Source organism: Nerophis ophidion, linkage group LG04 (genome assembly GCF_033978795.1).
Source record: "Nerophis ophidion isolate RoL-2023_Sa linkage group LG04, RoL_Noph_v1.0, whole genome shotgun sequence".
Taxonomy (NCBI): Eukaryota; Metazoa; Chordata; class Actinopteri; order Syngnathiformes; family Syngnathidae; genus Nerophis; species Nerophis ophidion.
This window is the reverse complement of record NC_084614.1, coordinates 45,486,979-45,512,018: the sequence shown is the minus strand read 5'-3', so window position 1 is coordinate 45,512,018 and position 25,040 is coordinate 45,486,979. Positions and strand designations below refer to the sequence as shown.

The 25,040-nt window shown below is 40.4% G+C and overlaps 1 protein-coding gene across 3 annotated transcripts in view; it reads left to right on the top strand.

The window, feature by feature from the left end:
* Positions 1-864: 864 nt before the first annotated feature.
* nrip1b (nuclear receptor interacting protein 1b) overlaps positions 865-25,040 on the top strand; it is a 121,493-nt gene continuing 97,317 nt past the window's right edge. For 2 of the 3 annotated variants that reach the window (XM_061898163.1, XM_061898165.1), the window contains exon 1: positions 865-1,119. The gene's annotated coding sequence lies outside the window, so the exon portion shown is untranslated. Of the gene's footprint in view, positions 1,120-19,572; positions 19,738-25,040 lie in introns of all 3 variants that reach the window. The other variant, XM_061898164.1, reaches the window with a different exon arrangement.

Sequence of the window (25,040 nt, the reverse complement as noted above, 5' to 3'; positions counted from 1 at the left end):
TTAAAATAATTAGTGCATGCTTACTTTTACCGCATGCCTTTGATAAGTGCAGGAGTGAGAAGAGGTTTTAAATTAATTAGCGCCCCGGCGGCAATTCAAGGAAATACGGTGTATACTGTATATGAAAAAAGACTGGCTAATATAGATTAAACATACGAATGTACATTAATTTATTCAAAATGTGAATGTTGATAATATTTTCAAACATAAATGTTGACATAATACAACATTATGATACACATTAGATAGATAGATAGATAGATAGTACTTTATTGATTCCTTCAGGAGAGTTCAGTCAGTCTTTTAGACATGCATGCAATATAAATATAATTAGGGATATTAAAAATGTTGATAAAAAATTTAAATATCTTGTCATACTGATATTTACATTTTCTGAAATGATTTATTTTTCCTCATTTTAAATGTTAATTATTGTTACGATTATTATTATTAAAAATAATACAGTAAATAACTGTTGCAATGCCCAATACATGTTTAATGTGAATTTACTTATACTTACTCCAACAAATATATTAAAAAAATAATAAGAATGAAACAACTTAAAAGTCCATAATAAAATATGTATAGTGATGACGACATGATGACGTCACTGTTGGTTCATGTCACGGTGTGCTGTTGCCTGCATGTCCTGTCTTGCAATATGTCAAACGTCATGACTTAGAAACATATGACTAAAAACACACATCACACCTTAGAATGATGTTTTCAATGATGGAATGTTAATAAGATGAAAAGTAAAACAAAAAATGATGTTTAAAAAAAAAAAAAAAAGAAACTTGGAAGCGGAGTGAGTGTTCCTTTAAGGGTGTTGTCACACAGGCAGAGGGCGGAGTGTTAAATAGTCCGCTCTCCAGTCCTCCGAAGAAGAAGACTCCGCCAATAAGCAAACCCTTCAGCGCTGTCAGCGAGCACACGCAGCGCGACTGAAAACAGAAGCACGGAGTAGACATTTGTGGACATTTGTGGACTATATTTTCATTAGTATTTTCACGTTTTGTTCTTTTCGACATGTTTGTGTCGCCGGAGAAGTGACAAGACATTCAATGGATTTTGCTGCCCATGTCGAATATTAATGCGCGTCTCCGAATGACAACGCAGGTAGGAGAGATCATGTCCTTAAAAACATCATTCTTTTTTTAAAATAACACTCTTTATGTCATTTATCATAATTACCTTTACACAGGACGATCGCAGCCTAAGGGGGGGTTGTATAATACGGTGTTTTATCGTAAGCACGTCAATGATGTAGTTGAATATCAAGCCGCTATCTGCATAGACAATAAAATAGGCCCTCAACAGACGTGGTTTGTGTGTAAAATGTTCTTATTTAAAAATAATAATAATAATCAAAATGACCTTATTAATAATAATATGTGTCTTTAAGCAGCGGGTTGTGTGTTTGTGCTGGAACGTCACTGTCACCAACTGACCAGCGTTAAAGCTTACCATCAGAATAATGTGCCAAATAAGCACTTAACGTTCATATTTGACTTCCACGTTCTTACCTGATAGAGTTTTCATGCAATCTGATTTTACGTGAACGTCCAGCAGGAGTGATTGTAATAACACACTTTGAGCACTATTTAGAATACTAAAGGGACATAATGTGTAGTATTTTTGTCAGGCATGGTCATGCTGACATGCATGATAGCCTTCAGTGGGGTTTGCGTGCTTCTGAAGTCACAAGGTTTTTGAATGGCCTTTGCGTGGGTGTTGCTTTTTCTTCAATGCCCTGTTGCTTCATTCCACTTTGGCTCTCAGGGAAAAAGGTCACACGGCTGAGGTTTGCAAGCAGCAGAATAAAGAAGGTAAATAACATCTTTGGCTGGTGTTTTGGAAAAGGGCACCTTTCAAAAGCAGCCGCAGCAGGATGTTGGAATTAAAGGCCTACTGAAATGAGATTTTCTTATTTGAACGGGGATAGCAGGTCCATTCTATGTGTCATACTTGATCATTTCGCGATATTGCCATATTTTCGCTGAAAGGATTTAGTAGAGAACATCCACGATAAAGTTCGCAACTTTCGGTGCTAAGACAAAAGCCCTGCCTCTACCGGTAGTCACAGACGATGACGTCGCAAGTGTGAGGGCTCCTCACACATTCACATTGTTTATAGTGGGAGCCTCCAACAAAAAGTTCTATTGGGACCGAGAAAACGACAATTTCCCAATTAATTTGAGCGAGGATGAAAGATTCGTGTTTGAGGATATTGATAGCGACGGACTAGAAAAAAAAAAGTAAAAAAAAACAAAAACGCGATTGCATTGGGACGGATTCCGATGTTTTTAGACACATTTACTAGGATAATCCCTTATCTTTCTATTGTGTTGCTAGTGTTTTAGTGAGTTAAATAGTACCTGATAGTCGGAGGTGTACGTCCACGGGTGTCTTGACGCGCAGTGTCTCAGGGGAGTCGACGGCAGCTATGGACGGCACAAGCTCAGCTTTTCTCCGGTAAGAAGCGCCTTTTTAACCACAATTTTCTCACCGAAACCTGCTGGTTGACATTCCGTCGTGTTTCATGTTCGCTTGATCCATAGTAAATTTTCACCTCCAGGAATTTTAAACAAGGAATCACCGTGTGTTTGTGTGGCTAAAGGCTAAAGCTTCCCAACTCCATCTTGCTACTTTGACTTCTCCAATATTAATTGAACACATTGCAAAAGATTCAGCAACATAGTTCTACAAAATACTGTGTAATTATGCCGTTAAAGCAGACGACATTTAGCTGTGTGTGTGCGTAGCGGTCATACTTCCTAAAAACCCGTGACATCTTGCATACACGTCATCATTACACGACATTTTCAAGACGAAACTCCCGAGAAATTTAAAATTGCAATTTAGTAAACTAAAAAGGCCGTATTGGCATGTGTTGCAATGTTAATATTTCATCATTGATATATAAACTATCAGACTGCGTGGTGGGTAGTTGTGGGTTTCAGTAGGCCTTTAAAAGCCACACAGGAAGTGTGTTCATTAGGACTACTGCAAAGCACTTTATGCTGGCATTAGCTAAAAAGCTCTCTCCCGGTTGCAGTTAGTCCAGAACGTGGCAGCATGACTTTTAACAGGGGCCAGGAAAGGCGAGCCTATAACCCAAATTCTTGAGACTTTGCACTGGCTCCCTGTTCATTTTAAAATGTTGCTGTATGGTTTTAAAGCTGTGCATTGACTAGCACCTATATTATATCTCGGACCTCAACCAAATTTACACTCCTGCGCGCGCTCTGAGGTCCAAGAGCCAGCTCCAGCTCTTGGTGCCCAAGACGAGACTTAAAACCAGGGGAGACAGGCCCTTCTCTTTGGTCGGCCCCAAGCTCTGAAACACTCTGCCCCTCCATGTTCCAACTGCTCCCACAGTGGAGTGTTTTAAAGGCCTTCTGAAACCCACTATTACCCACCACGCAGTCTGATAGTTTATACATCAATGATGAAATATTAACATTGCAACACATGCCAATACGGCCTTTTTAGTTGACTAAATAGCAATATTAAATTTCCCGGGAGTTTTTTCTTGTAAACGTCGCGTAATGATGACGTGTACGCTTGACGTCACGGGCTGTTAGGAATATGAGCGCTGCGCACACACACAGCTAAAAGTTGTCTGCTTTAACGGCATAATTAGACAGTATTTTGGAGATCTGTGTTGCTGAATATTTTGCAATTTGTTCAACTAATATTGGAGGAGTCAAAGTAGAAAGATGGAGTTGGGAAGCTTTAGCTTTTAGCCACACAAACATACAGTGATTCCTTGTTTAAAATTCACTTAGGTGAAACTTAACTATGGATCAGAGCGGACATGGATCCCAACCGAATGTCAACCAGCAGGTTTCGGTTAGAAAATTGTGGTTGAAAAGTCGCTTCTTCTATCAGCTGAGCTTATGCCGCCCATAAAGCTGCCGTCGACTTCCCTGAGACACTGCGCGTCAACACCCGGCCGTGGACGTACACTTCCGACTATCAGGTACTGTTAAACTCACTAAAACACTAGCAACACAATAGAAAGATAAGGGATTTCCCAGAATTATCCTAGTAAATGTCTCTAAAAACATATTAATCCGTCTCAAAGAAATCGCGTTTTTTTATTAATTTTTTATAGTCCGTCGCTATCAATATCCTCAAACACGAATCTTTCATCCTCGCTCAAATTAATGGGGAAGTTGTCGTTTTCTCGGTCCGAATAGTTGTTTTTGTTGGAGGCTCCCATTAAAATAAATGTGAATATGTGAGGAGCCATCAACATGTGACGTCATCGTCTGCGACTTCCGGTAGAGGCAGGCCTTTCTCTTAGCACCGAAAGTTGCGAACTTTATCGTGGATGTCTCTACTAAATCGTTTCAGCAAAAATATGGCAATATCGGGAAATGATCAAGTATGACACATGGAATGGACCTGCTATCCCCGTTTAACTAAGAAAATATCATCTCAGTAGGCCTTTAAAATGTTGCTATATGGTTTTAAAGCTTTGCATGGACTGGCACCTCCATTATATCTCGGACCTCATCCAGATTTACCACTGTGCGCGCTCTGAGATCAGAGAGCCAACTCCAGTCATGGTGCCCCAAGATGAGACTTAAAACCAGGGGAGACAGGCCCTTCTCTTTGGTCGGCCCTAAGCTCTGAAACACTCTGCCCCTCCATGTTCCAACTGCTCCCACAGTAGAGTGTTTTAAATCTTGTCTTAAGACCCACTTTTATTCTCTGGCTTTTAACACCACGTGATTTGTGTGGTCCTCTGTGTTTAAAAAAAAAAAAATATATATATATATATATGTGTGTGTGTGTTATATATGTATGTATGTATGTATGTGTATATATATATATATATATATATATATATATATATATTAGGGCTGGCCGATATATCGCGAGTTGGTCTCTGTGCGATATAGAAAATAACTACATCGTGATATTTGAGTATACATTCTTATACAGTTGCTTTTAGCTGCTGGAATTACACTACAGGCGCTCTTTCTTTCCTGTCTCTTCTTCTCACAGGCAAGCGCACCTTCGTAATACGTAATCTGTGATGCTAGCAGAGCCGTGCGAGTGGTAATGCGAGAGAGAAAAGGTGCGAATGAAGTAAGAAGTAATTCCCAAGAAAAACAGCAGGGGGTCCATCGTCTGGCGGTGGTTTGGCTTACAGTGGGAATATGTCGAACAGACAACCGTAATAACTCAAGCATGTGGCACAAGCGTATAAAAAGTAGCATTACTGCTGAAATATGTAGCATCTTTTAAAAAGTCACCCGCTAGAGAATGAGTGCTTTAAACTGCATGTCAACATCTCCGTTCGGTGCCACACTATCAAAATGCCGAAGCAAACATTTCCACATCAACACCGTATGAAAAAAATTGAATTCAATAACGTCCGTAGTAACCTACCCTATGGTGAAGGACGAACACTTTTTGATTTCCTATTATGCAGCTCCTTTTTATTTGACACTTAAAATGTCTCTGACAATCTTGCACTTTCTGTTTTGGAAATGACATGAACGTTTGTGCCACTGCTTAATAACTGTTTAATAAATACAGTTTTGAGCAGTTGACTTAGTTTTGATTTCCTTTTCTGCATGAAAGTAGCATATACTATTAATGCAGTATGAAGAAGAATGTTTCAATGTAGACACATAGAATTATCATACTGCTGTGATTATATGTATCAAGTGTTAATTCAAGGCCAAGGCAAACTATCAAGATATATATCGTGTATCGCGATATGGCCTAAAAATATCGAGATGATAAAAAATGGCCGTATCGCCCAGCCCTAATATACATATATATATATAATAAAAAAAATAAAAAAAATAAAAAATATATACACACAGTATATATTTTTTATTGGTTTTACCCTTTAACATCGTTTTTAATCATATATATTTTATATTGGTTTTTATTTTGTTTTTATTCAGTCATTTGAATCTTGTTTTTAATATGTTTGTGCAGCACTTTGGAAACATTTTTGTTGTTTAAATGTGCTATATAAATAAAGTGGATAGGATTGGATTCATTTCATGAAAGGCAAAGTAGCCTCGATCAAGTTTGAAGACCGCCGCTTCCCTTTTAGCCTCTTCTTTTTGTCAGCATTAAGCTGCTTAATTATTTGACCTGAACTTACACTAGACGGCCAAGGTTGATCAGTCTGCCTCTGCCGTTGTCTCAAAGCAGTTTTCCTTCATTCTGTAGCATTCTGTAGTCGCTCAGAAGTCTTACTTCTTCAGAGGGGTTCTGATTTTTCTGAGTTTCCCACAATGCATTGCCGTTGGACATATTAGAAGGCTTTGTTTGCATCACGCTCATTGTTGCTGATCAAGTAGTGACACTATTAATGCTGACAACGTGTGCTATTGTCAACTGACACAATCAAGGTGGGAGATATATTACTAGCCTTAATCGCATTTTGAAGGGTATTTTTGACAAACAGTAGCGGTGTGAAGGTGCATGGATAGCTGCAATCAACTTTGTTCGGATCATTTAATTTCAGGTAAATAAGAACATTTTGTAAGTAAAAAGTAATCTAAAATAAATGACTGCCCCCCTTTTGCAGTCACTTGATGTGCTTGATCAGATACTTTTGACAGTAGTTGTATTGGTAAAAAAGATTGTATTCACATCTCTCATCTAGACTGTCGCCTCCACATATAAAAACAACTGAAACGACATGAGAACCTCATTCTCCCAATCCTGTCTTACAGTCACTGTGCGCTAAGATGACATTGGATTGGTTATCCGTGATTATCCAGGGTGTCAAACTTGGGTGGGATCGTTTTGAGTGCATGACTCCAGCCTTAACACAATGTCCACTGGATTTATGGAGATACACACAAACGTCACAAACCCTTCCACAAACAAAGCAGTCATCCATCCATCCATCCATCCATTTTTCTACCGCTTATTCCCCTTGGGGTTGCGAGGGGCGCTGGTGCCTATCTCAGCTACAAATGTAGCTTTCTCTTTTTCAAAGTTTTTCAAGGTGTTAAATAGGCTCGCTTGAAAAATTAAGTAGCTCAAAGTCAAGGTATGAGACATCGGGGAAGATGTCGTGGTCTAAGCTCCACTCAGACGGGAGTCGACGGCTGTTTGCTCCTTATGACAATGAAGGGACTTCTTATCTAATGACTCACAGTATTTCTCCATCGTATCACAACCGGTGCAATGTTATTTTTAAGCTGAATAGTTTGGAAATGTTACGTGTAGCGCTGTCGTGAACTATGATGCTAGCCCTTTAGTATGGCTTCAGTGAATTGTGGGATACTTTAACCAAAAATGCAAAGCTCTCTGTTACCATGTCAATAGGGAGTCGTGGTGATGACCCATTAAAAGATTAATGCCTTTTTAATCCTGGTCCCCATTGAGATTGTTTGTCTCCCGGCTGACAAGCAGCTAGCAACTAATTATGTGTCTCCATACACAGTGTGAAGAGAAGACGCTCGTCCTAAGCTAATAATAATCATATCCATTGCAGCAAATCACCTGCATTTTTTAGTACAGAAGGGAAGGGATTCATATGGTCCTCAATAATTTTGCAATGCAGTCAGCTGAAAATGATGGAACACGCCATTTTACATAGCAACATTGGAAAAAGTTGAAATTGCCACAAAACACATTTTAAGATATTCAACAATCTACTGCCGTCTGGCAGTTAACGTGGATAGTGCACCCCCCACATCCCAAATCGTCACGTTTTATGTGTCAGGTAAATCTCTATATGGGGCCATGTGATTTCCCTTCTTACTGCATCTTATGTATTATTATTAACTAGTAACTATCATTGTCACTGGAGAACAAGGCAAAACATGTTACACAACAAAGAGCAAGCCAGGAGCGGGTTCAGCTAATCTCTAAGCTACCTTCAAACACCGTCAAGAAATAAGTGCTTTGTAAAGTTTAAATGTAGAGGTAAGAACGTTACAGCAGAAATGTATAAAATATTAACAGGGATTTAGCAAGTGGATTAATAAGAGGTAAAGGGGATAATATAACAACTATTGGTGTCTCAACTTTACTGTATCACAATCCTTGCATATATGTAAAAGGAGGGTGGATTGATCAATAAATTAATGGTGTCGATACCAAGGGTTGTATCAGTATATGATTAATACCAAAGTGATTAAGTCGATATTTTTATTTTCAAAAATGTTTGTGGTCGCTTTTATTAGTTAATGTTTACAGATTCAGGGAGTAATTCCCTGGACACGGGAAGTTTTTGAGGGCAAAACCCAAAGGATTTAAAAGAGTAATAGACACTGTTTTTGCTTTTGTTTAGTTATTGTGTGATATTGACTTTGTTTTGATCAACCATTTGTATAAGAAACGGTTTTAAATATTGAGTTGGTATTGGTAAACCTTCAATCGCACTTACGATTAATACATTGAAAAATATACATTTGATACTTGAGATCGGTATTGGTAGGAATATTGTCCGATCTCACTCATGGATGATTGGTATCGGAATATAAAACCCTAGTTGGAACATTTCTATCACATTTATTCGCAAAGCAAACAGTAATTAACACTAAACAAAAATATAAACGCAACACTTTTGTTTTTGCTCCCATTTTTCGGGTATTTAACACAAAGGATCTAAAACTTTTACTATAAACCCAAAATACCTATTCCTCTCAAATATTGTTCGAAAATCAGTCTAAATCTGTGTTAGTGAGCATTTCTTCTTTGCAAAGATACTCCATCCCACCTCACAGGCGTGGCATGTCAAGATGCTGATTAAACAGCAATCCGGACCTACCAGATGACAGTCAGCTCCAGTTGACTCCGACGTTAACACCATGTCTAAGCGAAGTGAAGTGGTAACGATGTTGGTCGAAAACTTGAGTTGCCTTCCCACGTCAACTCGTAGCTGCCAGTCAGGAGTGGTGGAGAGGAGCTCCCCTGATGAGTTGGGCCGGCGGTTTGCCTCCTATTTCATCATTGTGCAGATGGAATCCACCAAAGATTTCAAAACATGGTCATCGCACCAGCAATACTTCCCCTCCCCTAGAGACTTTGGGCTCAGGATGTGCTTCAAGAAGCCCCTCCTCTGGCACATATAGCCCTCTGGAGTGTCTGCTCAGACTGGGCTTGGGAGAACATTGTGCACAGATTTAATGAAGAACTGTGTGCGCAGAGGTTCAGCTTTCCAGAGCTTTGCCCATGTAAGTTGTCAGTTTTATGACACAGCACAATTCCACAGAAGTTGCAAGTTATGAGGAAACGTGCAGTCGGCATGCTGACTGCGGGAATGTCCACCAGAGCTGTTGCTTGTGAATTAAATGTTAAATTCGCTGCCATAAGCTGGCTCCAAAAGGTGTTCCAGAGAATTTGGCAGCACATCTAACTAGCGTCACAACAGCAGACCACGTGTAACCACACCAGCCCAAGACCTCAATATCCAACAGTTTCACCTCCATGATTGCCTGAGATCAGCCACCCGGACAGCTGCTGCAACAATTTGTTTGCATAACCAAATAATTTCTGCACAAACTGTGAGAAATCATCTCAGGGATGCTCATCTGCATGCTCGTCGTCCTCATTGGGGTCTCGACCTGACTGCAGTTCGTGGTTGTAACCAACTTGAGTGGACAAATGCTCACATTCGATGGCGTCTGGCACGTTGGAGAGGTGTTCTTTTCACGAATGAATTCTGTTTTTCATTGTTCAGGGCAGATGGCAGACAGCGTGTGTGGCCTTAGTGTGTGGGAGTACGGTTTGCTTGTGTCAACATTTTGAATCGAGTAGCCAATGGTGGGGTCATCATATGGGCAGGCGTATGGTATGGACAACGAACGCAAGTGCATTTTCTTGATGGCATTTTGAATGGACAGAGATACCGTGACAAGAAGCTGAGGCCCATTTTTGTGCCATTCACCCGAGACATCACCTCATTTTGCAGCACGACAATGCACGGCTCCATGTCGCAAGGATCTATACACAATTCCTGGAAGCTGAAAACATTCCAGTTCTTGCATGGCCAGCATCGGACATGTCACCCATTGAGCATGTTTGGGATCCTATGGAACGTCGTCTACGACGGCGTGTTCCAGGCAAGCCAATTTCCAGTAACTTCACACAGCCATTGAAGAGGAGTGGACCAACATTCCACAGGCCACAATCAACAGCCTGATCAACTCTATGCAAATGAGATGCGCTGCACTGCAAGAGGCGAATGGTGATCACACCATTTCTGAGCCCACCACGCCCCGTCCCCCAATAAAGCAAAACTGCACATTTCAGAGTAGCCTTTTATTTTGGGCAGCCTAAGGCTTGGCTTGGTTGGTAGAGCTACCGTGCCAGCAACCCTCAGCTGATTCAATCCGCGGCTTCCGCCATCCTAGTCACGTCCGTTGTGTCCTTGACACTTCATCTTCGCCCCTGATGGCTCGTGGTTAGGGCTTTGCACGGCAGCTCCCGCCATCAGTGTAATAATCATGTGGTTTTATCAGCATCTTGATATGCCACACCTGTGAAGTGGGATGGATTATCTTGGCAAAGAAGAAGTGCTCACTAACAAAAATTTAGACAGATTTGCAAAAACTATTTGAGAGGACTAGGACTTTAGTGTTTATTGTAGATCTTTGATTTCAACTACTGAAAAATGGGAGCAAAAACAAGTGTTCTGTTTTGTAGTTTTGTTCAGCATACGTTCACACTGCAGGGTATGATGCGTAATTGCAATTTATTTTTCCTAAATCCAAATGATGTAGTTGTTTACGTTACTTAAAACAGAAATTTGTGCCATCAGAGTCAACCTTTTCCTTACCCAATTATTACTCATAGAAAAGAAAGCGGAGGAAGAGGCTAAGAATTGTTGCGCTCGCTCTCCTTCGTAGGGGATTTGCTTCGACATGTGGTCAGGGGCCAGGATTGTTGGGCCATTGACATGATTTCCGAAAGACCTTCCTTTTGCCTGTTTTTAGCTCATTTGTCCAGTATTTCTGGATTAGGATGTTTGTTGCATTTTGAAAGCCAAAAAAACACGATGTGATCGTTTAGACTGCAGCAATACATACCAGATTAATATCCACATTTGAAAGAGGCCTCGGTCGGAAATTAGGAAAATCTTAAGTGTGCTGTTCACATTGACATGAAAAGTCACTTAACACAAAAACATCAGAAATGGTTGCAGTGGGAATGTAGCCTTACACTCCAACATTTGAGGCATTATCAAATATGCAAAACTCTTGCTCAAATTCTGAGAATATCCAAACCTGTTTTGAACGATTTTAGCCAACGACACTCTAGCTATATACGTCTGTGGCCAGCTGATAGCTTTATGTGTAGATGTGGTTAGCTATGCTAATCTTGGACAACTTACCTTTGATGATTTCTTTTTTCCCGTAGCGTATTTCTGAGAGATGACGGAGTCTGTGAACACCGTGGTCGAAGTATTAACAAAACCAATTTATTTACTCGCATGCTTTTATTTTGAAGGCATGACATTACAGGCCCTCGGATTTTGTTGTCATATTGTGAAAGCTGACGGTCACCGGCAAATAATTTGAAAAGAGATTTGTGAACTGACGGCAATTAAGTCACCGTTTTACAAAAAAAACTTTTGAAATGTACAGAATGTGGAAAAACACCAGGAAATATTGAGAATGGCATCATACTTTTTGATTACTGAGGCTCTCTGTCTGCAAAAAAAATCGTAATGTGCAATCTCCCCGAACACATGTCAAAGCATTTACTGCAGTTTTTGATTTATTACAGACCTTGGAGCTGCCCTGCAGGGTTTTTTTTGGCCACTATACATTATTCAAGGACACAGACAGTAGATGTTAAGGACAAGAAGTGCAGTCTCATCCTCTTACAGCCCTCTAAGGAATCAAACCTGAGACCCTTTGACCTCAAGCTCATTTCTCTAATTGTTTGAGCTCTATATCTGTAAGCCTTGTTGTTAAAACAATATTGCACTGTTGGTACTATTCTGAGATTTGTTTACATGTGTGTTTTCAATGTCATTATTTTATTATGGGTTAATGAATACAATGAAACACAATCAAGCATATAAAGTCAACTTGTTTTTCCACTCTACTTGTACTTTAAAGGCCTACTGAAATGAGATTTTGTTATTTAAGCGGGGATAGCAGGTCCATTCTATGTGTCAAACTTGATTATTTCGCGATATTGCCATATTTTTGCTGAAAGGATTTAGTAGAAGGGCTTCACGGTGGCAGAGGGGTTAGTGCGTCTGCCTCACAATACGAAGGTCCCTGCAGTCCTGGGTTCAAATCCAGGCTCGGGATCTTTCTGTGTGGAGTTTGCATGTTCTCCCCGTGAATGCATGGGTTCCCTCCGGGTACTCCGGCTTCCTCCCACCTCCAAAGACATGCACCTGGGGATAGGTTGATTGGCAACACTAAATTGGCCCTAGTGTGTGAATGTGAGTGTGAATGTTGTCTGTCTATCTGTGTTGGCCCTGCGTTGAGGTGGCGACTTGTTCTGGGTGTACCCCGCCTTCCGCCCGATTGTAGCTGAGATAGGCGCCAGCGCCCCCCGCGACCCCAAAAAGGGAATAAGCGGTAGAAAATGGATGGATGGATGGATTTAGTAGAGAACATCGACGATAAAGTTCGCAACTTTTGGTCGCTAACAGAAATGCCCTGACTTTACCGGAAGTCGCAGACGATGATGTCACCCGTTGATGGCTCCTCACATCCTCACATTGTTTTTAATGGGAGCCTCCAACAAAAAGCTATTCGGACCGAGAAAACGACAATTTCCCCATTAATTTGAGCGAGGATGAAAGATTCGTGATTGAAAAAAAAAAAAACAAGTTAAAAAAAAACGCGATTGCATTGGGACGGTTTTAGATATTTTTAGACACATTTACTTGGATAATTCTGGGAAATCCCTAATCTTTCTATTGTGTTGATAGTGTTTTAGTAAGTTTAATAGTACCTGATAGTCAGAAGGGTGTATCCACGGGTGTGTTGACGCCAGTGTCTGATGGAAGTCGACGGCAGCTGTACGGACGGCACAAGTTCAGCCGAAAACTGCTGGTTGACAGGTGGTCGGGATCCATGTTCGCTTGACCGCTCTGATCCATTATAAAGTTTCACCTCCGGGAATTTTAAACAAGGAATCACCGTGTGTTTGTGTGGCTAAAGGCTAAAGCTTCCCATCTCCATCTTTCTACTTTGACTTCTCCATTATTAATTGAACAAATTGCAAAAGATTCAGCAATGCGGATCTCCAAAATACTGTGTAATTATGCGGTTAAAGTAGACGACTTTTAGCTGTGTGTGTGCGCAGCGTTAGTATTTCCTAACAGTCCGTGACGTCACGCGTACACGTCATCATTCCGCGACGTTTTCAACAGGAGACTTTGCGGGAAATTTAAAATTGCAATTCAGTGAACTAAAAAGGCCGTATTGGCATGTGTTGCAATGTTAATATTTCATCATTGATATATAAACTATCAGACTGTGTGGTCGGTAGTAGTGGCTTTCAGTAGGCCTTTAAATCATTCAGATTTTTCCCTTAAAGTCCTCCTTTTGTCTAAGACAACATACTTCATTTATAATAGAAAAATAGATCCAAACACTGTAATATGGACCAAATAATTGTATTATGCTCCTTAATATTTGTGTTGATGGCTCCACTTTTTGTTCACTTTCAAGAGCTCTAGCTTGCAGAATTGGTTAGCATATCGTCCTACAGTGTCTAGAGTAGCATGTTCTTCCTCCAGTGATAATGATACATGTAAGTACGAGTTTATTGGTCGCCATGGAGGTGAGGATTACTCATTTAGAATTGGCGTTGCACTGTAGCTATAATGCTACATTGTTTTGATGAAGCTGTAGCGGTTGCTTTAAGGATGTAATTCACCACACCTGTTAACTGGACGTTGTTGTCTTTTCTTCACTGTCATTGTTCTATTGTGCACATAACAACATTGTTCTGGTTTAGCATTCGTTCATGTATGCAGTTAGGAGTGAGTCATTTGGTGCAGTCCCTTCAAGTGACAGTCAGGAGATCAGGAGATTTATCCAAAGGTGGGGGTTTGTTGTGACCGCCTTTTTGAGTGGTTTGATGTAAGAGTTCTTCAGTCTTCTCTTTGACGGAATAAACAACGCACAAGCTACTGTGTGGCCAAGATACTTGAAGTTGTCTTGCTTTCGCTTTTAGAAGCGCAACAACGCGTCCTTTTGCTAATCACTGTCAAATTTGCAGACACGGCAAGAATATGTCATCAACATGCATTGTCACACTATAAAGATAGTATTACAAACTCGATCTTCGTCAATTGCACAACCCATATCCAGATTTACCGTAAAGACTTCCATGTGGACAGGGCTTTACGTTAAGTGTAAACTTCTTTTTACACTTGTGTGACAGTTGCTGTTAAAAATATGACTTTTATGAACTCATTTGTCAATTTTATGAAGTGTTTGAATAATTTTGTTTTGATTATGGCTGCAGATTTAGATTTTAGTATTTGAGTAATCCATCAATTTTTCTGTTCGATTAAACCAGTAATCTGATGAAACAAACATAGTCTTAGTGTGTATTTTAGGGGGCAGCACGGTTGAACAAGGGTTAGCGCATGTTCCTCACAATCCAAAGGTCCTGGGTTTCGATCCCCAGGCTCGGGGTCTTTCTGTTTGGAGTTTGCATGTTCTCCCTGTGACTGCGTGGGTTCCCTCCGGGTACTCCGGCTTCTTCCCACCTCCAAAGACATGCAGGTGGGGATAGGTTGATTGGCAACACTGGCCCTAGAGTGTGAATGTTGTCTGTCTATCTGTGTTGGCCCTGCGATAAGGTGGCGATTTGTCCACGGTGTATCCCGCCTGCGGCCTGAATGCAGCTGGGATGGACTCCAGCACCCACCATGCCCCTTTAAGTCACTGCAATTTGATAAACTCACTGACTGACTGGGGCCAGCTTGCTAACTTCTTTGCGATTCAAGAACTCCTACATTCCGCACTCCATCCAGCTTCATAGTCACTGGCCATACAGCAATAGATTATATTTGTCTATTACCTGACTGCTTCTACGTTGGCTACCCCTCTTTGTTCACAATGTATATTTCCTGCAGCTGTTACATACAGTGGGGCAAAAAAGTATTTAGTCAGCCACCGAATATACAAGTTCTCCCACTTAAAATGATGACAGAGGTCTGTAATTTTCATCATAGGTACACTTCAACTGTGAGAGACAGAATGTGGAAAAAAAACCCACAAGAATTCACATTGTGGGAATTTTAAAGAATTTATTTGTAAATTATGGTGGAAAATAAGTGTTTGGTCAACCATTCAAAGCTTTCATTGATGGAAGGAGGTTTTGGCTCAAAATCTCACGATACATGGCCCCATTCATTCTTTCCTTAACACGGATCAATCGTTCTGTCCCCTTAGCAGAAAAACAGCCTCAAAGCATGATGTTTCCACCCCCATGCTTCACAATAGGTGTGGTGTTCTTGGGATGCAACTCAGTATTCTTCTTCCTCCAAACGCGACGAGTTGAGTTTATACCAAAATGGATACATGGATGATACAGCAAAGAATTGGGAGAATGTCATGTGGTCAGATGAAACCAAAATAGAACTTTTTGGTATAAACTCAACTCGTCGTGTTTGGAGGAAGAAGAATACTGAGTTGCATCCCAAGAACACCACACCTACTGTGAAGCATGGGGGTGGAAACATCATGCTTTGACGCTATTTTTCTGCTAAGGGGACAGGACGATTGATCCGTTTTAAGGGAAGAATGAATGGGGCCATGTATCGTGAGATTTTGAGCCAAAACCTCCTTCCATCAGTGAGAGCTCTGAATGGTTGACCAAATACTTATTTTCCACCATAATTTACAAATAAATTCTTTAAAATTCTTACAGTGTGAATTCCTGGATTTTTTTTTTACACATTCTGTTTCTGACAGTTGAAGTGTACCTATGATGAAAATTACAGACCTCTGTCATCATTTTAAGTGGGAGAACTTGCACAATCGGTGGCTGACTAAATACTTTTTTGCCCCACTGTATATTGTAATATTGTACATGGAAATTAAGATGTGTCATACATTGTACATATTATATGATAATATAATATACCAGTATATGTTATATACTGTATATATTATGTGTAAATATAACATGTTATTTTTTTATATTTCCACTATGGTACATGTTTAGTCCACTTTATAACTTTTGCTTTTCGCCCTCTTTTTGTGCTCTTGTGTGCATCCTCCTTTCCATCCTTATCCTTGCCATCCTATGTAACTGAGCTACTGTATGGAACAATTTCCCTTGTGGGTCATTAAAATTTATCTAAGTCTAAGTCTTAACATCCATGAATGTATTTCCCCATAAAAAACATCAATTTTTAAAATGTGTTAAGCACTTTTTTTTTAAATGAATCCTAAAATTCTACTGCACAAAACCAATGTTTAAAACAATAACAGCTTAGTCATTAAAACAGTTAAAATACTAAGACAAAAACACCATCAGTGAAGCATAAAAAAATGTGCAAAATAGTGTATTTTCAAACTGTGTGTCTATTTTAATTGTTTAAAAATAATTATTTTGGTCAAAAGATTTCACTGTGTATGAGTACTTTTTGAGCACATTCAACATCCATCCATCCATCCATTTTCTACCGCTTATTCCCTTGTGGGGTCGCGGGGGGCGCTGGCGCCTATCTCAGCTACAATCGGGCGGAAGGCGGGGTACACCCTGGACAAGTCACCACCTCATCGCAGGGCCAACACAGATAGACCCCCAGTACTTATCCTTATTCTATTCATTATTTTATCACTTATGTTGAATGTGTTGTCTGTCACATTCAACATAAGGGTAAATGAAGAGTCCAGCGATTAGTTGCAAATTGTGGCTTTATTGAGGTCTTGCACACAGCCAATCCAACAAAAAACTAGCCACTCCTGCGCTCTACCTTATTCTATTCATTATTTTATCACTTATGTTGAATGTGTTGTCTGTCACATTCAACATAAGTGATAAAATAATGAATAGAATAAGGATAAGTACTGGTGGTAAAATGACCAATTGTCCAATTAATCACGATTACAGGTAAAATTTGGGTGATTCATGAATCGATTGACAAGTGTCCAACCATCGATTATTTTCGTCTGCTAAATTAATAGACAGTTCTAAAATGTGGCAGTAATGCTTATGTTCTTTTGATGTTAGTTGTAGGTTTTATTCTAAGTAACTATGGCTAGCATTCCGGTAACGTAATGTGTCAGCTGACTTTGCACGGACACACAAGGACGAGGGAGGAGGAAAGGACATGCTATACTAACTGTGGTGCTTTAGTAGAGAAACACGAAAATAATAAATGATTTTAACATAAACTTCACCAGAAGGCTAAAAGGAACTGCATTATAGCGGAGAATAAACTTAGCTAAGAAGTGGAAATTGGCAAAAGATTAATAAGCAAGAGAGAGAATAATATCCACAAAGTACATCAAAACGTCTGTCAGCCATAGACATGAATGAGACACGTCTTTGAGCTGCTAGTTCATGGCAACTGGGGCTAAAGTGTCTGAACATTCTATGGTTTTAGAAGGCAAACAAAAATTTAATAGAGGATGCTTGCTCGCCAACTAGGGACTTTAATTAATTTTTTCACATAGCAAGTAGCATGTGTCTCATCTTCCATATATTTATATCTATGCTGTGCGCACTAATCCAAAACGAGAAATGACACAATACTGCATACGTCAGTAGCCAAAGGAGGAGCCTTGTAGACATATCCTTTACAATCTGTTTGTTTAAGAGATTTATAATACATTAACAATATAATGCTAATATAAAATATAATACATATGTATGAATAATTTATTAATAATGGAATCGTGAGGTGCCCAAAGATTCCAACCTTTAACGATAATTGAGATTATTTTTCTCACGATAACCGTGACAGGAAATGTTCATATTGTTTCGTCCCTAGTAGTGTGTTGCTGTTTTTAAAGGTGCTTGATGACTGTAATGTTTTGAGTGGAGATTAATAAAGGCTGGGCAGCACGGTGGAATAGGAGTTAGTACATACGCCTCACAATACAAAGGTCCTAGGTTCAATCCTTGGTTTGGGGTCTTTCTGTGTGGAGTTTGCATTTTCTCCCCAAGACTTTGGGGGTTCCCTCCGGGTACTCTCACTAGGTTGATTTGGCAACGCTAAATTGGCCCTTGTGTGCGAATGTTGTCTGTCTTTCTGTATTGGCCCTGCGGTGAGTTGGTGACTTGTCCAGGGTGTACCCCGCCTTCCGCCCGACTGCAGCCGAAATAGGCTCCAGCACCCCATGCAACCCCAATAGGGACAAGTGGTAAAACATGTATGGATGGATGACTCGAGGCTTTTTTTTTCTTTTTTTCTTTTCTTTTTTTTTTAAATACATTGATCTTACATCAGTGGTCTAGTCCAAAACCATAAAAGCAAATGAGATTTGTTACTTGGTACTCTGTGGCCTTTTGCTTAGAGTGTCCGCCCTGAGACCGGTAGGTCTATAAAAATGGGACCCATTACCTCCCTGCTTGGCACTCAGCATCAAGGGTTGGAATTGGGGGTTAAATCACCAAATGGTTCCTGAGCGCGACCACCACTTGCTGCTCACTGCTCCCCTCACCTCTCAGGGGGTGGAACAAATGCAGAGGATCACTTCACCAAACTTAGTGTATGTGTGTGTGCGTGACTGTCAGTGTTTCTTTGTCCTTGCTAGCATTAGCTTTGTCGATTGTCTGCAGACTTAGCTGGTGTTTCAACATTTAGTTCTGTAGAGGGCTGGTTGGTTTGAGTGTTTTGGAACAAAACTTCACCTTGACAGCATTTTTCTTCACATTTATGTTCTTTTCTGTGATGTTTTGCGTTTAAAAGAGGATTTGTTTATTTTAAATGGCCAGTTCTGAGATTCCGTTAACGCGGAAATCAAAGGATCCTCCTTGTTGTGTATTCCTGCTGTGAAGATTGTCTTGCAGCAATGTCCTCATTTATGAAAGCGGCTCACAGAAGATTGGTGCTTCTGTCACGTATAGAAGGCGACCAAATGCGAAGGGACTCACTTTGATGACAAGCCAGGAAGGACTAAATGCGCTTCTACAGCCGTCGCTCCCTAAATGCAGGCTACTGTTGATGAGTGAATATGAGAAGTAAAGATGCGTCCGCTGCAACCCCTGAGAGCTACAAAAGCCAGGGCTCATCCTGTTGAATGGCTTCTCATCGCTCTCACCTCCAACTCTCCAACCCTGCCGCTTGCTCGCCTCACCTTGGACTTGGCGCAATGAAAGGCCTTGTCTATTATCCCCATCCATTGATCGCCGCTGATTGAAATTGTCTTGAATTATTTAAACTCTGCTGGATAATGGCTCACTAAATTAATGAAAGCACGAGAGCGTGCGGGTCAAATAAATGACATGTTAACAAAAGCAAAAAAAAATGCAAACGTGTTCTCGTACCTGCGGCTGAACTCTTAAGTAACTAGCGAAGAAGGTAAGATGCAGAATTTTAACCGTGATCCAGCTTACTTCTTCCTTGGGTTAGTGTGTAGTCACAGCGAGGGAGCGAAGGGGAACTGACGACCTCGCTTGCTTCTCCTGTAGCGGAGCTGCCGCCCCCAGGCTGTAGAAGAAAGGTTTATCTGCCAGTGTGGAGCCGTGCTGCAGTCAGTCAAGGAGAAGGTCTCTCTGCATTGCCACATGCAGGCTAATGTCATGGGCCTGACAGAGTGGGCGGGCTGCATTGAAAATGAGGACAGACACTCAGAGGTAGGAGGAGGCCGACTTGGCCTGTGTCGCATCTGCTGTGGCTTTTGTGCAAAGAAAGGACCGAGTAAAATGATGCTTGTCTATGTGGTTGTCTTATATAAGGTCTGTAATTATTCAGTCTAGGGCAGCAACTAAAGATTATTTTGATAGTCAATTAGGCAACAATTATCTTAACGATTAGTCGACTAATCGGATAATAAAGTGCACACATACTTAATGACTCTAATTTTTCCATAGACTTCTAAATGCAGCTCAAGTTATTTTAGGCATCTGCTTATGGACGACAAATATGACTAATTCATTCATAAATATGTATTTATACTGTAGCTGTGCTGCTCATTCAGCTAACGCAAAAATAAAAATTACGATTTAAAATGTTGCCCAGTTAAAAGAATGGAAAGACAAAGTGCTGAAAAGAAAACAATTAACATTGTTAATGTATTTATTAGGGGTGTAACGGTACGTGTATTTGTATTGAACCGTTTCAGTACGGGGGTTTGGGTTCGGTTCGGAGATGTACCGACGAGTAGAGTGAGTGAATTATATTTATATAGCGCTTTTTCTCTAATGACTCAAAGCGCTTTACATAGTGAAACCAAATATATAATTTTTACATTCAAACCAGTGTGGGTGGCACTGGGAGCAGGTGGGTAAAGTGTCTTGCCCAAAGACACAACGGCAGTGACTAGGATGGCGGAAGTGGGGATCGAACCTGCAACCCTCAAGTTGCTGGCACGGCCGCTCTACCAACCGAGCTATACCGCCCCTGAGTAGACAACATGTTAAAGCGAGAGCTGGAAGACCCTCCTGCCTCGTAGAGATCTCCCGTTTGGGAACACTTTGGCTGGCGATACGACAACGGAGGACAGAGGTTTGCCAAGATTGTTCAGCAGCTGCTTCTGACAACACGTTTAACATGTGTTGCACCTTTCCTGCTTCCGGCTCCCATAGTGTCTCCCTTGCGCGCACAACCCTTCACTCTACCCGGCAGTGGGTCTCCACAGCTCCGGACTCCAGGGTAAATGAAGAGTCCAGCGATTAGTTGCAAATCGTGGCTTTATTGAGGTCTTGCACACAGCCAATCCAACAAAACACTAGCCACTCCTGCGCTCTACCGCTCCCTCACCTCGCTCGCCTGCACACTCACTGACGTCACATGCTGTCACATATTAAAGGGCCACACACACACATACGCTACTCTCATAACACAGTGGTTCTCAACCTTTTTTCAGTGATGTGCCCCCTTTGAACATTTTTTTAATTCAAGTACCTCCTAATCAGAGCAAGGCATTTTTGGTTGAAAAAAACAGATAAACAAGTAATATACAGCACTATGTCATCAGTTTCTGATTTATTAAATTGTATAACAGTGCAAAATATTGCTCATTAGTAGTTGTCTTTATTGAACTATTTGGAAAGAAAGATATAAAAATAACTAAAAACTTGTTAAAAAATAAACAAGTGATTCAATTATAAATAAAAATTTCTACACATAGAAGTAATCAACAACTTAAAGTGCCCTCTTTGGGAATTGTAATAGAGATCCATCTGGATTCATGAACTTCATTCTAAACATTTCTTCACATAAAAATAAATCTTTCACATCAATATTTATGGAACATGTCTACAAAAAACGGCAGGCGGTGTTGATGAACGTTGTCCCCGACTTAAACAAGTTGAAAAACTTATTGGGGTGCTAGCATTTAGTGGTCAATTGTATGTACTGTACTGTGCAATCTACTAATAAAAGTCTCAATCAATCAAAAAAAGCACTTTATATGTAGAAAGGTTTTGTTAAGAAACCATTTTGAGCCTTAACCTATTTAGTTTTTATTTTATATATGTTATATATGTATTAACCCTGGCAATGGACCCTGTGTGTATATGTATGTTATGCTATTGTTTACAAATTTGGTAAATAAATAACCCCAAAAAATTTATATTTTGTTGTTTTCTTACTGTACCGAAAATGAACCGAACGGTGACCTCTAAACCGAGGTGCGTACCGAACCAACATTTTTGTGTACCGTTACACCCCAGTATTTATTAAAAAACAGTTAAAATAGATGCAATGAAAACAAACATTAAAACACAAAATATAACTTCCTCAAAAAAGAAAAGCTGTGTGTGATGTTTAAAAAGCTGCAAACTGTCATATTGACTATTGATTAACTCTTGGCAGTTTTAACACTCTAATAGACTCAATGTATAGAATTAGATATTTGATTAATTGTGTGTGTGTGTGTGGTTTATTTAGGCGCTTTTTTTTCCGACATTAGAAATTGACGCTGCTTTAAAATGTATTTGAATAGATGTAGACAAAGTTTAGCTCGCTGACTTTGGCTAAAAGGAGAGTTGAAGTTATTTTTCACTTTTTCACACAACTTTGTCTCAGTCTTGTTAGCTGGCTGGCAAGGTTGAGACCGCATCCTACTCCCAAATGTCTGACATCATTTCTCCGCTTTAAATGCTCGCGTATGACAGATGTGCTGCCATAAAAACAAGGTCTGTTTTGCAAAATGAGATAGTTATTCATGTTTTTTAACAAGAATAAGAGGAAATATCCTTACACATACGAACATGTTATCACTGGCGATGTTTTAGCGAGTGACCCACTTCCGCACAGCACAACACGTGTGATGACGTCCCGATTGTTGTTGACAAATATAATTGTCGGCGACAAATTTTACAGTCTACAAAGTCGACTAATTGTTGCAGCCCTAATTCAGTCACAGGCACAGTCTGGTGACGGGCTTTCAACAAAACATGCATGCGACGTGTATTGCCTCCAGTTACGCAATGTAAATGTTCCTGATTAAAGTCCAGTGATTCTCAACTGGTGGGTCATGGTAGAATAATCCTGTGTTCTTAATGTGAAGGTATTTTATTTTTATTTTTTATTTTTATGTTCTCTAAGTAGTGTCTTTGAGTTTGCAATGGAGCTGCTGTTAAAGACGAGGACTAAAAGTTTGCTTGTATGTACGTAGTCTTCTACCTGTAAGATGTTGAATGTGTCTTTAGTTGATGCTTAAAAAACATTTAGGTGGAAGTAGAATATCAATCAATCAATCAATCAATGTTTATTTATATAGCCCCAAATCACAAATGTCTCAAAGGACTGCACAAATCATTACGACTACAACATCCTCGGAAGAACACACAAAAGGGCAAGGAAAACTCACACCCAGTGGGCAGAGAGAATTCACATCCAGTGGGACGCCAGTGACAATGCTGACTATGAGAAACCTTGGAGAGGACCTCAGATGTGGGCAACCCCCCCTCTCTAGGGGACCGAAAGCAATGGATGTCGAGCGGGTCTATCATGATACTGTGAAAGTTCAATCCATAGTGGCTCCAACACAGCCGCGAGAGTTCAGTTCAAGCGGATCCAAGACAGCAGCGAGAGTCCCGTCCACAGGAAACCATCTCAAGCGGATCAGCAGCGTAGAGATGTCCCCAACCGATACAGGCGAGCGGTCCATCCTGGGTCCCGACGAGCGGTCCATCCTGGGTCTCGACTCTGGACAGCCAGTACTTCATCCATGGTCATCGGACCGGACCCCCTCCACAAGGGAGGGGGGGACATAGGAGAAAGAAAAGAAGCGGCAGATCAACTGGTCTAAAAAGGTCTATTTAAAGGCTAGCGTATACAGATGAGTTTTAAGGTGAGACTTAAATGCTTCTACTGAGGTAGCATCTCGAACTGTTACCGGGAGGGCATTCCAGAGTACTGGAGCCCGAACGGAAAACGCTCTATAGCCCGCAGACTTTTTTTGGGCTCTAGGAATCACTAATAAGCCGGAGTCTTTTGAACGCAGATTTCTTGCCGGGACATACGGTACAATACAATCGGCAAGATAGGCTGGAGCTAGACCATGTAGTATTTTATACGTAAGTAGTAAAACCTTAAAATCACATCTTAAGTGCACAGGAAGCCAGTGCAGGTGAGCCAGTACAGGCGTAATGTGATCAAACTTTCTTGTTCTTGTCAAAAGTCTAGCAGCCGCATTTTGTACCAGCTGTAATCTTTTAATGCTAGACATGGGGAGACCCGAAAATAATACGTTACAGTAATCGACACGAGACGTAACAAACGCATGGATAATGATCTCGGCGTCTTTAGCGAATTTTAGCGATATTACGGAGATGAAAGAAGGCCGTTTTAGTAACTCTTTTAATGTGTGACTCAAAGGAGAGAGTTGGGTCGAAGATAACACCCAGATTTTTTACAGAGTCGCCTTGTTTTATTATTTGGTTGTCAAATGTTAAGGTTGTATTATTAAATAGAGGTCGGTGTCTAGCTGGACCGATAATCAGCATTTCCGTTTTTTTGGCATTAAGTTGCAAAAAGTTAGCGGACATCCATTGTTTAATTTCATTAAGACACGCTTCCAACTGACTACAGTCCGGCGTGTTGGTCAGCTTTAGGGGCATGTAGAGTTGGGTGTCATCAGCATAACAGTGAAAGCTAATACCGTATTTGCGTATGACGTCACCCAGCGGCAGCATGTAGATGCTGAAGAGTACAGGGCCAAGGACCGAACCCTGGGGAACTCCACACGTTACCTTAACATAGTCCGAGGTCACACTGTTATGGGAGACGCACTGCATCCTATCAGTAAGATAAGAGTTAAACCATGAGAGGGCTGAGTCTGACGTACCAATTCGTGTTTTGATACGCTCTAATAAAATATATCTTCTATAGTAGGGCTACACAATCTAGACAATATGCAATATGATAATGCTATCAATTTGGCAGAAGATGAGGCTTTTTAATACCATAGTCATATTGCGTTAACGCATGTTGATGACACACACTATACCCCATTAATTTGATTGGGCACAAACTCAACCTTATCACAATATAGCATCCTTGTCAGTGAAAATTATGTTTCTTACAAGTACCATTATCAAGAGAGGACAAAGAATAGCTAAACATTCTACACTACACACAATGGGAGAAGACTACAAGCCATACTAACCGCTAAGCTAAAATGCTTGAATGTAAACAGAGGTGGACAGATTGATACTACACTAGGTATTGTTACTGTTGATTTGTTGACATTACAGGGATTGGATGGATATTTTTATCATCAAAAACATGTTTTTTAGTTATTGTTTACAAACTCAGGAAATATGTCTCTGGACACAGAAGGACTCTAAGGGAAAAAAACCCAAATGATTTAAATCATAGCCAATAGTTGTTTTTTCTTTCTTATGTTTAGTTATTTTTGACTATAGACTTAAATATGCTGAAAATACTGTATGTAATAGTTATGTTCCCAGATGGCTCAGAGTCTAGG